At 39.5% G+C, this 14,163-nt stretch overlaps 1 protein-coding gene and 1 pseudogene across 10 annotated transcripts in view; one reads left to right on the top strand and one right to left on the bottom strand.

Annotated features, from left to right (window-relative positions):
- Positions 1–14,163, top strand: part of Mast2 (microtubule associated serine/threonine kinase 2) — a 260,674-nt gene that overhangs the window by 78,481 nt on the left and 168,030 nt on the right. The gene's annotated exons all lie outside the window — the stretch shown is intronic.
- LOC101716404 (BTB/POZ domain-containing protein KCTD3-like) lies at positions 2,800–5,339 on the bottom strand (annotated as a pseudogene).

The following is a 14,163-nucleotide window of genomic DNA, read 5'->3' as shown; positions in this document are numbered from 1 at the left end:
GCGGCGAAACCACTGAGCTAAATCCCTGGCCCTTGTTTCTTCTGTTTATAGTCATATGGTATTTAGCACATGATGATAGGGAACGTGTTTAGCACATATTGGACAGTTAAGTATGTACTGGATGAAGGAATCTGCTTTTTTTTTTGTCTAGGCCTTGTTTGATAAGCAGGGCCTTACAAAGGCTAGGTTTGGTAACCTGGGGCATGTTGTAACTTGCTGTTGTACCTAAGGAACTCATTGACTTTCTATTGGATTTTACAGTCTCCCTATACCCTTTGGAACAAGGCCTACTAGCAATTTGCAGGGTACAGGTGCTTCCATTAAAGTGCATTCTCATTTACACTTTTAGATCATAAGCCTTGTGGGTCAGCATACATGGAGTAGAAGGCTTTATCCATTTGTTCATCTTTTGAAATGGGGCTAGGGAGAGGAAGTGCTCATGTGGCAGGTAGGAAACAGATTTCCTGATATCACTTGAAGTTTGAGAGCCTTAGGTCACAGAAACAAGATCATTTGTACACTTATACTTTCCCCAACTTTTATTTTGAAAATTTCCAACTTATACACAAAATTTTAATGAATGGTACAACGAACACCTATGTAAACTTTTCCTCAGTTGACCAATTTGACAACATTTTGCTATGTTTGTTTTATCTATATGTATGTAAAATTTCTTTCCTGTAACATATCAAAGTTACAGATATTGTAAGACTGAAGTATCCTAAAGTCTTCCAGATAAATAACCACAGTCCCATTCCAAGAAATTTAGCACCAATTTACCAATAGCATCTAATGTAAAAATCATATTCAGATTTCTCTGCCAGGTCCCAGCATGTCTCTGAAAGTCCCACTTCCCTCCCTTTTGACCTTTGGAAGTTTGACACACACACACACACACGCGCGCGCGCGCGCAGATACCTGTTTTTCACATATATGTACCTTCATAAAGATTTTGATTCAGATGTTTAAGCCTAGTCCTAGACATCACCCGATCCCTCCCTTCTTCCCTCCTTCCCTTCCTCCCTTCTTGTCCTGGAGATCAAACCCAGGGCCTTGTGCATGCTTAGTCAATCACTCTACTAGGCTACAACCCCAGCTCAACATCTGCACTTTCTTTAAAGTATTATATCTAATTCTAACACACCTCCTCTTAAAACTACTGCTACTAAGCTCAAACTGAATGTTTCATTGTAAGCTGATGTGTTTTAGAAGGAATTCTTAGACAGAGGTTGCTTGAGTTCTATCCTAGGTCAAGTGAAGTAGAGTGAAGTTGTCTTTCAGTGTCCATGGAAGATTGTTTCCAGGATGCTGCTCAGGTACCAAAATCCACAGATGCTCAATCTCTTACCCAAAATGGTATAGTATTTTCATATAACTTATGCACATCCTCTTGTATACTTAAATTATCTCTAGATTACTTACAATACTATTACAATGTAAATACTATGCAAATAATTGTTATATTGTATTGTCTAGGCACTGACAAGAAAAAGGTTTGCAGATGCTCAATACAGATTTTTTTTTTTAGAGTAAACTTTAAAGAATTTATTTCAACTTCACTCATTTATATTTCTTGGAATGGAAATATATACATTATTCAGCAATAAATGCTTAATGGTTTAAATTTACACTTTCTTTGCTGAAACCTGAAATTCACTCCAATTAAATGAAGAAAAGATGTACAAAAAATTCTTTCTTTTGCTCTTACACTTCAAAATATATTCAAAATAACATTTTTACACCAGCAAAAACCTTTAAGCAAAAATCTACAACTACACTTATCTAAGTGTAATAAGATGGCCACATTTAATTATCTTGATTATTAACACTGAAAAAAATACGATGACTCCTAAAACAAAGCAAATTAGTAACTGGGAGAGCTTTCCTTCTGGGTGCTCAAAGCGCTGCCCTGATTATTATTTTTTATGTCATCTTCAAGCAGACAGTTGTTCCAATTTGAAATACAGTTCACATGGACTTCTGGCATTGCGTATTGGTGATGCATACTGAGATTTAAGAACTGCCCACACTGAGAATCAGAAGATGACCCACAAACCAAAATGACCCTGTCTTGCTACAACAGGGGAGTCTGGCATTTAACACCAGTAGTGTTTCTGAGTTATATGATATTTTGTCACAAACATAGCACCTCATCAAATATCTGGTAAACACACAGCCATCATGAGGGCTGGGAGACCGAAGAGAATTATGTGTTTCACGTACAGTAACACTGCGACAAGACGAGTGTCCGGCATGACCAAGACTCCTAGGAGTGCATGCAGGCTGCAGGTCCTGCGGAGGACCCTTGCACGGGGCACTGCCCTACCGAGACAGTCCGGGGCACAGCTGACGACAGCAGCCATATGTGAAAATGAGCTCCACTTTACAAGTGACCTGTTAAATGCGCTTGTAAAGCTAAGAAATTTCCAAAATGTCAAGAGAGATATGATTACTGTAGCTCCTTATGCCTGGCAATTCTGTTAAAAGGGATTAACTGGGACCGGGGATTTAGCTCAGTGGTTCCGCTGCCTGCCCCTCAAGCACAAGGACCCGGGTTCGATCCCCTGTACTGAAAAAAAAAAAGGTATTAACTGAAGTCTGATTTTATCTCGTAGAGTCTTAGTTTAAAAACAAATGTACTGAAGGGCCAGGGATTTAGCTCAGTGGTTTTCCCGCCTGCTGTGCAAGCGCAAGGACCCGAGCTCTATCCCCGGTACCAAACAAAAAAACAAATGTACTGAAATCAGGAAAACTTAATTTTTGCCTAAATTTAACAAATTACCATTCGTTGGTGAATTTTCACAAGCTGTACTCCTGACCTGAAGAATCGTTCTTTTTTTTTTTTGGTGCTGGGGATCAAACTCCGATCCTTCCGCTTGCGAAGCAGGCGATGAAACCACTGAGCCAAATCCCCGGCCCAAGAATCGCTCTTTTTATGCCAAGGAGACGCATGGTCTTCGTGGGGGCGGGGGGAGGCGGTCCTGGGGGAGTCGGTACCATCGTCAGAAGTGCTTGGTGAGGAGGCCAGATGAGGAAATTTTTTTCCTCCGAGGAAGCCTCCCCCTTCAAATCTGCCTTTCTTCTTCAATTCTGTTTTACTCTCATTTTCATCTTCTGAGGACTGTTTCTTGGCTTCTGAAAACCCTTCAGCTTCTTTGTGTACTTCCAGATCAACATCCACATCTCTCAGGCCTTTGGTTTCCACCCCAGGAGACTGCCTCGCTGACCTGCCACATTCTCCCGTAGCCCCCTTCACTTCGGCCTGAATGGTACCCAGGCTGCCATTTTCTGGAATGGCTCTTTCTTTGCTTCTGTTGAAGCTAATAGTCTGAAAGTCCCTGTACCTGCAGAAGCTCTCGGTCCTCCATGCCCTTGCTAACAAGGGACTCTCTCTGTAAGGCCACAGGGACCCGTAAGTTGCTGTTTTGTGGATGGTCTCATGGTACTGAAGCTGAAGGCTGGAACTGGACTCCCGCAGGCTGCTGTGCTGAAGCACTGAGGGGGCGGGGCTGATGTTTGGGGTGGCACAGCACAACGTGCTCAGGTTGCACAGATCCAGCAGCTTGAGCAGCTCTTCCTCAGTCGGGCTGCCTGGGTCCTTGTCCTTGCTCTTGTTGACCACGTCCATGGCCGTGGTCAGGTCCCACATTGATGCTGCCATTGGTGTGGCCGTGAACAGGTAGCGCCATGGCCTCGAGCCCATCTGGCTGGAGCCCTCGCACTCTCACACGGTCAAGGAGGATATGATGGTGCAGTCCACAGCCTGGATCTCACAGATCCTCTTCCCAGTAGATGAGAGTCGCACGAACAGTTTATTGGTGATGGGAACAACTTTCTGAATAAACACCTGCTGGTCATCTCACTCTCCAAAAGGCCCTGTGTCATTTCCCTCAGAGGAGTAGCTTCCGGGGCTCTCTGATTCTTCCAAAGACAGAATCTTGAAGGACACTAACGGAGTGGAGCCCGGCTGAGTGGAGATAATGCTGCAGAACCGAGTGACTGTCCATGTTTAGACATGATTATTATCTGCATAGACTGACACCAGGTGCTTCTCCGATAGCATGATTTTCGTCACAGAGTGGCTTCGGTGAACCATGAAAGTCTGGAAGAGCTGAGGACCTGACCCAACTGTCTCTGGGTGCTGCATTATCATGCACACTGCTCCAGAGCTCGTACCATAGGTGATCTCGATCCAGTTCCCGCTGACACTTGTCTTGGGTGTGAGGTACCGTTACAGCGTCATTTGAGGGGTCGTGGTAGAGTTCTGTGACAAGATCATTATCCTTCATTCGCAGAGGAAACTTCTGCATATCTACATATTATATGGACCCATTGCTGCAGCCCAGCAGCAGGAAGGAGCCAGCTGTGTTGTAGCTAGTTATGGGGACAACATCTTGGACCTGCCAGTGCTGAGTGATGGCGTTCCATACTCCCACCTTCCCTGTGTGACTTGTGGCCACCAATTGGTTTCCAATAAAGAAGAGCACGTCCACAGGAACACCGAGGCTGAACACTCCGATTTCACTCCCACTGCCCCTGTCCTAAACACTCCACAGGATGATACTGCTCTCCGAGGCCACAGCCACCATTTTGTCTTTGTCTCCATGAGGACCCCCGACCACTTTTGCATTCAAAGCCGCTCTTTCAATAGCCCAGTTTAGATATGGGCTTGTAAACACTTGTTGCTGTCCTGAAGATTCTTTGATTCTGTAGCACACAGCAAAGTGAGTGTATGCAGTCATAATCCAGTTGTGATGGCCAGCAACTGTTAGCACCTTTCGTGGATCCACAGGAAATCCCGGCCTCACAGTCTCTTCTCCAGCAGCAGAGAGAACGGGCTGTGCACCATTTCCCCCAGCTTTGCCTTCCACGGAACTAAATCCATTCCTGGAATCAGGAGATCTCACTGTGTTGCTTATTTTATGACTAGGGATACCTGGTGGGGGCACATAGCCATGGAAAAGCACACTGCCACAGGATGAGCTCTCCAGTTCTTCACACAAGAGAAGCCTTCTTACTAATGGTGTGATTCCTTAGAACTCTGGCCTCATGCCTGAGAACATTAATGTTTACTCCCCTTAAATCTAGTTCTTTTGTCCAAAAAAAAATTTTAAATGGGTGCAAATGCTGCCAGATCGCTATCAATAAATATAGCACCAGTTTTGTCCCAGAGTGTTGAGATTCTTCCATTCAGCAAGCTGGAAAAAGAGGAATCTGGAATCCACATAAGAGTTTGTCTTGAGGTACTAAATCGGGTGCCGCCCAAGTTTAGCTGCACGGGCTGCACGATCTTGCTGCTGCCGGCCTTCACCGAAGCCCCCGCAGTGCCCTCCTGCCATCTTGGCAGCTCCAGGGCGCGGGCTGAGGCATCCCGGGGGTTTCCTGTGTTCCTCCTGGCAGCCAGGAGGCCTGGCCGCCTCTCTTGCGGCCTGTGGGCCGCCAGGCTGCATGCCCAGATTTTTTTTTTAATCTGAATGTTTTCAGTCTGTGATTTGCTGAATTCATGGATGCTGAGCCCTCAGCTTATTGATATATAATTCATATGTGATACAATTCACCTATTTAAAGTGTTTGTTCAGGGCAGCCCACTTTCTGGGTCCCCTCTTACCCCTCAGGAGTTGTCTCTTCCCCAATAAATTTCCTGCCCTAAAGAAGAAAAAAATAGTTTGGTGATTTTAAAAAAATATTTCACAGATAAGTGCAGCCATTGGAGTAGTCAATTTTAGAACATTTTCAGCATTCAAGAAGGGATTCTGTAGGCTCAAGCCTATAATCCCAGCACTGTGGGAAGCTGAGGCAGAAGAATCTTAAGTTTGAATTAAGATGAACTTAGCAGGATTCTACTACCGCAAAATAAAAAATAAAATAAGTTTGGGGATATAGTTTAGTGTGAAGGCCCTGAATTCAATCCCCAGAAACCCCTCCACCCCCCCTTAACTGTAACCTTTTGCTATTGCCTCCTCATCTCTCATCCCTAGGTGACCATAAATTTATTTTCCACTACTATAGGTTTGCCTATTCTGTGTATTGAATTTATAATCATATACTTTGTAACCTTTTATGCCTGGCTTCTTTGACATAGGATAATGGTTTCAAGGTTCATTGATGTATCAACACTTTATTCTTTTTTATTGTTTCAGAATATTCTGATGTACAGATATATCACATTTTGTTTATCAGTTGATGGACATTTGGACTGATTTTTCCCTTTGGCTATTATGAGTAATTCTGATATGAAAATTTGGGTACAAATTTTAATGTGGATGCATGTTTTCATGTCTGTTGGGTATGTAGAGCAGTGGAATTGCTGGGTTATAGTAACTTTGTTTAATCATTTGAAGAATTTTGATGTCTCTACATCTTTGTCATTGCTTGTGGTTTTCTTTTTGACTTTAGCTGACCTACTCTGTGTGAAGTGATATCTATGGCTTTGATGTGCACCTTTCTAATGACTAATGATGTTGATCATCTTTTCATGTGCTTATCGAACATTTTGAAGAAATACCTATTTTTTGGTTCGGGGGATTAAACTTGGGTCCTTGCAGTTTTGGGGCAGGTGGCAGAACAACTTGAGCTAAATCCCTGGCCCTAGAAATAGCTATTTTGATTCTTTGCCCACTGAAAAAATTGAGTACTTGTTTGCTTAACTATGAATTTGTAAAATAATATTTCCAAATCTAATTACAGTGAGCTCTCTGAATCTGTGAGTTGTTCATCCTGTCAGTTCAACCAGTCTAGGGGTCGGTCAGTTGGTCTGTCTATCTGTCTTATCTATTATCTATCCCATCCCCAAAGTTTCAAAAAGCAAAACTTGAATTTGCCACACACTGAGCACTAGCCTGAGTCCATTCATATAAAGTGATGATGTTGAGGCACACCCTACTGTATGTAGCCTTCTACCAGATCCTTTTCAACACTTACTGTTTGACCCTGTGTTTGCCTTGGGTATTGTTCATGTACTGAGTGAAGTTAGATCTTTGATGACTTCATCTGTGCCAGACTAGACATGTACGGGCTCTTTTTTCTTGTCATCATTCCATATAAATAATGTAGTATAACAAGTATTTACATAGCATTTATATTGTAATATGTATTATATATAATCAAGAGGTGATTTAAAGGATAGGGAAGATGTATTTTGATTACATGCAGATGCTATATAATGTTTTATAAAAGGGACTTGAACACTCCTCAGACTTTGAAACCTGTTGGAGATTCAGGAACCAATCCTTCAGGGATACTGAGGGAAGACTTTTTTTCCCCCCAGGGATCTGCATTTTGTTTTCTCAAGGGCTTTTCTTTCCTGGACTCTTTACTTACCTGCTATAACTTCAGGTAGTCCCTTCCTTTTTATTCTATTACCTAAAGATTTTCAATTGAACATTTATATTTCGTGGCACTTTGCTAGTTAATATTGAAGCCCTTTTCCTGTTTTGACTACCTGAGATTGGAATATACCTTAGTATTACCCCTGCTTCTGCTATGACATTTTTGATAAATCTTAATTAGAATTTGTTAATAGTTATGGCGGTATACAGTATTTAGACCCAGTTTCAGAGAGCTTTTGGGTCAGTAAGATTTACATGGAACAAAACAACTAATCTTAAAATAATTATGATTTAAAAAGTAACATAAAGGTAACAAGAATTGTGCTGGTTGTAATTATTTGGGAGCTAATGTGCCAGAAGTTAGACTTATCCAAAGTCTGGCAAACAAAGGTAAAAACCTCAATATATAAAATGTTTTCTCAATATATAAAATCATCTAGATGATGTGTTTGTGCAGAGATTTTTGGACTTCTTCCCCATTTCTTAGAGTTACTCTCAAAGTATCTATTGAGAGAGTTTCTCTGAAGATCTGTTTTCTCCATAAACCTAGAAAGCATCATTATCATTAGTGGTTCCCAAGACATGTTATAAAAAGGATATTATTACTGTTATTTTGAAGTACTGGGGATTGAAACCAGGGCCTTTGGACTAAGCCACATCTCTAGCCCTTTTAAAAAGTTTTTATTTTGAGACAAGGTTTCACTAAGTTGCCCAGGCTGTGCTCTAATTGACAGTCCGGTCCTGCCTCAGCCTCCCTGAGTGCTGGGATTATAGGCATGTACTACTATGCCCAGTTACAATTATATTATTATATGTTTCTAGGGATGGAGAAAATCTTAAATTTAGCTCAAGCTTATTATTCTTACTTTATTTTATTAATTTTTTTTTTTTTTGGTACCAGGGATTGAACTCGGGACCTTGCGCTTGCGAGGCATGCAGCGGAACCACTGAGCTAAATCCCTCGCCCTATTCTTCTTATTTTAGAAAAATTATATACTATTAAACAAGTGAAAATGACATAGCAGAAAGACCTTTGAATTGGAAGTCAGGAGATTAGGATCTATCCGATACTGGCTATTTGAATTTAAGTAAAAGGCTAAGCTTATTTGAGCCTTTGTTTTCTCATTTGTAAAATGAAGGTAATTCCTGTTATTCTTTCTCATGAGTATTTTAGCTTGCATGTACAGCTTTGAGTTTTGCCTTATCTCTGACATATATCTACTTGGATATGCCTAAGACAGACCCCATCTATTTATTCTGTTTTTCTATCTCCCAAAATCAATTCTTAGTCATTTCTTGTCCCTTTTTCTTCTTTTTGGTACTGAGGGTTGAACCCAGGGCCTTTGCACTGAGCTACATGCCTACTCCTTTTTACTTTGAATTTTGAGACAGTGTTTTATTTCTTTCTCTTTTTTTGCAGCACTGGGAATCGAACTCAGGACTTTGCGGTTGCAAGGCAGGCGTGGTGTCACTGAGCTAAAGTCCCTAACCCAAGACAGTGTTTTATTAAGTTGCTGAGTTGCCTGGGCTGGGTTTGAACTTGGAATCCTCCTGTCTCAGCCTCTCAGAGTGCTAGAATTATATGTGTATACCACCACCCCTGGCTTCACTCTCTTCTCAAATTGTGCGATCACCCACCCCATGGCCTGAAGCCATATACCTAGATATCCTTTGTGATTCTTCCTTTGCCCTTACTTTCCTCTCCATCCAGTCATCCAGTTAATTCCAGACTATGTCTAGGTGTTCTACTTTTTATCACCAGACATTCTTCAGTCTCAGCTGCATTTGTCATCTCTTAATGTATTAGGTCATTTCAGCATTTTCATGTTAATACTGTATTTAGTTGTCTTCCTTTTCAGGCAGTTTTTCACACTAGTGTGTATTTAAGATACATAAAGCCTTACTCTTACTTTTAAATTTATCTTCCGATTTTTGAAAATCTGGGTAATATTTATCTAGCACCAATGTGGCCATTCACTTTCTTAAAAATCTTTCCATAGTGTCTTGTGGTAGGTTTTTTTTTTTTTTTTTTTGGTACTGGGGATTGAACTCGGGTCCTTGCTGCTTGCAAGGCAGGCAGTGGAGCCACTGAGCTGAATGCCCAGCTCCAGGCTTGTGGTAGTTTTTAAAGTAAATATTTTAAGGTAAATAATAATTATTGAGTGAATTGAGTTTTGACTGAGATTGGCAAATGGAGAGTGAGGAAATAAGAGACAGGGGTGGCAAATAGGTGATTTTTTTGTTTGAGATTGGACTGTTGGATTTAAGTTGTACAGAAGTTAACCTAACCTATAAACTTTACTGAATATTGACTGAAAATTGGGATTTTTAGAAGTTCCAAGAATCTTTTTATTGAAAGAGTTTGACATATTTTCTGAATTTATTTTTGGGATTCTTTCTTTATTGGCAGATATTGCCTTTTTTAGGTATATGTATGATCATTTGCAAAGAGTGTGTCTTTCTATTGTTACGTTACTTGTTATGTTACTGTATATTATATTGTAGTTGTTTTATGGTAATTTTTTTACTTGTTCAGTAAGAGTGAAGAACTTTTAGGATAAACATTTATTAAAGATTATGGCGGGTTGGATTTATACATGTTTGATATATCATGTTCATAAAAGAAGGTTGATTTTATATATTAGTAACCACCTGAAGTAATGTCACACAGACTTCTCTGTTATCCTTTTCTGAAACATTATTTTATCACCTTCTTAGATAAAGGTAAAGAAGGAATGCTTATTACATATGCTGATGGCACAGTGTTCCCCCTGTTTATTTCTGTTACAGCTTCACAGTTAGAAATGTTGGTTTAAGAATAACCAACAAAATGAGATTTAACACAGAGAATAGTTAACATTGGAAACCAAAGCCCTAAACTACTCTGAATTTGTTTCTTGAGTGTACGAGATTTGAAAAGTTTTAATTGACTTCTAACTCAGCAAGTTAACATGATCACCAATTTAAGATGCTGTGACTTTAAGCTGAATTTATTTTTAACTAGAACAAGTAATATAATACTACATTGAACACTTTGCTGTATCATTTTTTATGTTGACCATAACATGCCATTTGAATTGCCACATTACTTTTAATTTTTAAAAATTAAGGTGTGAAAATATTTAAGGAAGAGAAGTCTCAATTTCTCTTATTATATGCTCATAGCACAGATCACTTCTGTGACCCCAGAATGTGGCAGATTTCTCCCCAGTTGCAGGCACGCAGACACTTTTGTAGTAGGTACCAGCTGGGCATTCTCTAATTCAATTCAGTTCTGTTACTGTCTGCCTGGGAATAGTAGGCAGATACTCAATCCCATAACTGGTGCCCCTACTTCAGATACCAGTTGTAAAATTGAGCCTTTGGAACTTCCCATTGACTACCAATTGGAGTTCTCATGATTCCCTCATTAGGCTAGATTTATTTGTTAGAATAGTTCACAACTCAGAGAAACACTTAATTGAGCAGTTTATTATAAGGGATATTTTAAAGGATAGAAATAAGCAGATAAAGAGCTACATAGGAAGAGGTCTGGAAAGGTCTTTTGCATATGCGCTTCTGTTCGTGTGAGTTAGGGGGCACCACCCTCCCTGCACATGGATGTACCTTCCTGAAAGCCAAATTTTCATGTGCTCAAATGTCCAGAAGCAGTCTAAACCATGTCCTTGGTTTTGTGGAGATTTCATTGCATAAGCACAATTAAAGTATTGACAACTGTGTAGAAATGTGATTGGACAAAAGGGTATTATCTAATGCTGATAGACTGGGTGGGGAAATGCAGCAAGGCTGGTCTGTTTAGATTCTTCTTGGCCTCTGTGCAGCATTCCTTTTTCTTGAGCATGCAGCGGGATTCCTGAAATAGGGATCTGAAATAAGGTAGTTCAGGGGCGATCTTTATGGCCGGCTCTAAGATAGAAAGGCAGGGGATGTGTAGATTATATTTTGAGCTTCTATGACTTGCCCTTGAGTAAGAGAAATTCTAGTTCCTATGGACTGCCTTGAGAGAACAAGGAGCAGGTGAAAGAAGGGCAGAAGGTGGTTACTTTTTGAGGCCTAGAGTACTCCAGTTTTATAACTGAAGATCTAAAACAAAATAAAAAACTGCTCTGAAGCTGCTTCAGGAGTTAAGGACAAAAAGCCAAATACTTTAACCTTGTTGTTCAGTCATTTAGAAAATAACAGAACTATGTGAGTTATGAGTTGGGAATTCTGGAAAAAAATCAAAATAATAAAAATAAGGTTAAATTCATATAAAATTAAAAATTTTAGGATTTTTCATTTTAATGGTATTCAGTATATTCACAGTGTGTGCAGCCACCACCTATATCAACTTCTAAAACATTTCACCATCCAGAAGAATACTCTCTACCCATGAAGCAGTTATTCCTCAGTCCTGCCTCATACCAGCCATGGCAACCACCAAAGTACTTTCTGACTGTATGGGTGTACTTACTCTGAATATTTCATATAAATGAGGTAATATAACACATGATCTTTTGTCTCTGGCTTTTTTCATTTAGCATGCTTTAAGGTTATTCCACATTGTAGCATGTATCAATACTTTATTCCTTTGTATAGCTAAATAGGATTCCATTCTATGGATATACAGTAGTCCATTCTTATTTGCACTTTGACTTTCCAGGAGTTCAGTTGTCCAAGGTAAACAGTCTAAAAATTTTAAATGAAAAATTCTAAAAATAAATATGTTTTAAATTACATGCTGCTATGAGTAGCTTAGTGGAATTTCACACTGTCCTGCCCTGTGTTGCCCAGGAAATGAGTCACCCCTTTGTCCAGCTATATACCCAACTCTTATTCCCTTAGTAACCATCTTAGTTATGAGGCCAACTGTCTTGGTATTGCAATAGTTGTGTGCAAGCCACATGTATTTTACTTAATACTGGCCTCAAATAGCAAGAGCAGTGATTCTGGAAATTTTATAACAATACATTGTTATACTTGTTCTATTTTATTATTAGTTACTATTAATATCTTACTGTACCTAATACTTTGAATATGGTTTCTACTCCAGGGGTTTATATGTTGGAAATTTTACCCTCTCTATGACAATGTTAAAAGGTGGTAGGACTAACCTTTAAGAGGTGGGCTGTAGTTGGAAGTTAAGTCACTGAGAGTGCTGCTCCTGGAAAGGATTTAGGTAATTCTTTTTTTTTTTTGCTACCAGGGATTGAACTCGGGACCTTGCACTTGCAAGGCAGGCAGCAGAACCACTGAGTTAAATCCCTGGCCTGGATTTAGGTAATTCTTGTAAGGTTTAAGGTGGTTCTTATGAGAGCCTGGTTGGTTCTTGCCAGAAGATTTCTATAAAAGAGTGAGTTTAGCCCCTCTTCTTCTTTGGCTTCCTGCCTTGTCATGCACACCTGTCATTGTAGTGTTGTCTACCTTTATGTGATATAGCCAAGGGGGCCCTCATAAGGAGCTGAATGGATGAGGCACTTGGATTTTCAGCTTCCAAAACTGTGAGCCAGATAAACCTCTTTTTGTTATATTTATCAAGCACAGAATGTTTTATTATAGCAATAGAAAACTAATAGATATAGAAAAAACAAAATATATATTGTATAGGGTTTGGTGCTACCCCTAGTTTCAGGCATCCACTGGAGGTCTTGAAATATCTTCTGAGAAACAGGACTGACTGCTGTACTACTTTTGGTTTAGTCATTTGTCAAAGTCCATCACTTGATGGACTTTTAGATTGTTTTTACCTTTTGGCTATTATATATAGTGCTACTATGAGCATTTGGGTGCAAGTATTTTGAGTACCTACTTTTTTTTTTTTTTTTTTTGGTACTGGGGATCGAACTTGGGTCCTTACGCTTGCAAGGCAGGTGGCGGAACCACTAAGCTAAATTCCCGGCCCTTGAGTACCTACTTTTAGTACTTTTGCGTATATACCTAGGAGTAGAATTGCTGAGTTCTGTGGTAATTCTATGTTTAATTTTTGAAGAACCACCAGACTTGGTTTGCTATACCCTTTTTTTTTGTATAATTTATAATTCTTTATTACTAAAGACTTATTTACATAGTGTTTAAGGTATAATAAAAAATAAATTACAATACAAAAGTGCTCTTCAGGAAGGAGATACTAAACAAGACCATATTACCCCTTGAGTATTTAGCCAAGACATGAGCTATAAGATTGCTGGAAAAAGTTTTTAACTACTTTGTTTCACTTATGGAGCATCATCAAGACATCTGAAGAAATATCCAGCTGTTGTATTTTCAAGAGTTTGTTTTTTGGGATTTTTTTTGGTATCGGGGATCGAACTCAGGACCTTGAGCTTGCGAGGTGGGCAGCAGAACCACTGAGCTAAATCCCCGGCCCTTCAAGAGTTAAATTACAAGGAAAAATATAAAATGTTATTTAAAGGTAATAGATTTCAAATCTAATTTCTAGTTTCAAAACTGAGTATTGAGAGTTTACCTTTTGAGGCAGTGTAAAAGGCAGAATGAGATAGGTATAGAATGAATTTCAGAATTGAGGTTCACATGTAAATTATACCAATTTTAAAGAAATAATATTGAGAAAAATATCAAGATCCAGCATCTTTAAATATAACCTGTGAAAATTTCAATTTGTTTAAAAAAAAAGTGTCAGCAGCTTAATCAGTGAAAACTGAAAATATCGGGCTATAAAGATTTATCTTTGGGCCAGGGATTTAGCTCAGTGGTTCTGCTGCCTGCCTTACAAGCACAAGGTCCCGAGTTCGATCCCTGATACCAAAAAAGATTTATCTTTGACCTAAACTTGTAGGTGTTTTTTATCCTTTGAACAAATGTGTAAGTTTGTAAAGATATAGATAACTAGACACTT

Source organism: Heterocephalus glaber, unplaced genomic scaffold (assembly GCF_053883595.1).
Source record: "Heterocephalus glaber isolate CG9 unplaced genomic scaffold, H.glaber_assembly_v1.0 deba00001451, whole genome shotgun sequence".
Lineage (NCBI taxonomy): Eukaryota > Metazoa > Chordata > Mammalia > Rodentia > Bathyergidae > Heterocephalus > Heterocephalus glaber.
This window is presented reverse-complemented; position numbering and strand designations above follow the sequence as displayed.